Source organism: Aplysia californica, unplaced genomic scaffold, assembly GCF_000002075.1.
Source record: "Aplysia californica isolate F4 #8 unplaced genomic scaffold, AplCal3.0 scaffold00761, whole genome shotgun sequence".
Taxonomy (NCBI): domain Eukaryota; kingdom Metazoa; phylum Mollusca; class Gastropoda; order Aplysiida; family Aplysiidae; genus Aplysia; species Aplysia californica.
The window spans coordinates 332,185-334,078 of NW_004798031.1; the positions used below are offsets into that span (position 1 = coordinate 332,185).

The window sequence follows — 1,894 nt, forward strand, 5'->3', positions numbered from 1 at the left end:
CTTTGCAGGTTGAAGACTCACAAAGAGCTGAGAGCTATTACATCTCTGTCTCTTCAGGCACCAGTATAAGAGTCTGGCTGGTTGTTCTTCTGTCCACTGGAGCCAAGTAAAAGGGCAGAAGTAGGCAATGGGGGCTTCTTCAGCTCCTTACGTATTGATGACTAGCTTTTTAACCTTAGCTGTTGTGAAATTTTGAATTAAAATGAAGAGTCCAAATTATTGTTGGATGTAATTGCATTTATTTGTAGATCTATGAGGTATTCTTTTCCTGGATATTGAAGAAATGTTTGTTTTCTTTTGTTTTTGGTCTCTACCAAGCTGAATTTTTTGTTAAAACCTGTGGTTTCTGTCGGTCTGTGAGTGTATCTTTCTTTTTTTCCGAACACCAATTAGTGGTGCCCGCGCTTCTCTTTTAATAAACTAAAAATAATCAAAACAAAACAAAACAAAACAAAACAAAACAAAGTCTCCCGTTCTACAAAGATAAAAACATTTTATACAAGGCAAGCTATTTTAACTCATTCGCTACGTATTATTATCGGGAGGGCGAAATGAGACGGTTACTAGTGCGCAGTTCACAGGTCTTCCGCGCCACAAATTCAAATAAATATCAACATATTTTATACCCAAATTTTCAATGTGATTTGCAAAATACATCTGTAATCTTTGTTTGTGTATTTTCCAACTTTGGTTCCTGTAAGAGGCGATTATGCAAGACAATTTTGCTTGGATGCGGATAAAATTTTAAAATATAAAACTAATAATCTTTAGTGAAGCTCAAAAAATATGTTTGCACCTTGTCAAATGATGCATCAAAATAACCATAAAAGAAAATAGAACAGGAAAAAATTCAAAATTTGCAGTTATCTACATACATTCCTTAAAATTTGTACATTTGGATCATGCGTCCGATATTTAAAATTTTTGATTTTTTTTGTGTGTGTAATCTTGCAGAAAGGACAAGATGCATTTACTAACAGAAAAAAACCCACTCGTATCGTATATGGACTTATTCAGAATTGCATTTGGAATAAACCTACACATGTCTTGAGTGGTACTTTGTTTGTAATTTCACCCAAAAAATAGCGATTTCGAGGAGAAAAAATTATTTCGAAAATTTAGATCTGGATCTAGACCTAGCACTGAAAAATATAGATTTCTCAATAACAGGTCACTGGCAATTTGAGTCCAATAGTATCAATATTCTAAAGAAAAGTCATACATTTCTTTAGTGAGCAAAATAATGATACATTTGACGTTGTGTCCTTGGGAAAGGCACTTTGCACAAATTTTCCTCACTTCACCTAGGTGAAAACGGGTACCCAGCTATAGATAGTGAAAGATCTTGTCAGTTTGATAGTGTTTGAGCGCGTGAAATCCGCAGCTTGCACTATATGCTTCCGCGGAAGCTGAGAATGTTTCTGAATGTTCTCAGAGAGTCTGCTGGCGGAATAATAGTTGTAAAGTGCATAGAGCAAGCTCTTGAGCATGGGTATGCGCTATATAAATACAATTATTACTATATAAATGCAATTATTATAATAATTATTATTACATTTTGTTGTATAAAAGTACTAAGACTGGTGTCTGGGGTATAATTTGGGCATTGCGATAAAACAAAGTCGTATATTCTTTGAATCGCGATTCAAAACTGAACTTAAACTTCCGAGTTGGGGTGGAAACGCTTGACCAGGAAGTCATTGGTATATTACAATCATTATTTTAACATGGATAATAATGTGAATTGGAATAAAAATTAAAGCTAGAATTATAGGTCGGTTTTCGAGCCGTCGGGTGCAGCTTGGCCCTCCGAGATTTTTCGCCTTGTCCGAGAAGGCTAAGTGTAGATCTTTCCTACCAGAAGATCAGATGTGTGGCTAAAAGACAAAAGTAA

General features: G+C 35.1%; 1 protein-coding gene across 1 annotated transcript in view; it reads left to right on the forward strand.

Annotated features, from left to right (window-relative positions):
* Nucleotides 1-219, forward strand: part of LOC101856468 (ATP-sensitive inward rectifier potassium channel 12) — a gene marked incomplete in the record, with an annotated part of 16,733 nt that extends 16,514 nt beyond the window's left edge. Inside the window, 1 exon segment of the mRNA XM_013088554.2 lies at nt 9-219.
* Nucleotides 220-1,894: the final 1,675 nt, after the last annotated feature.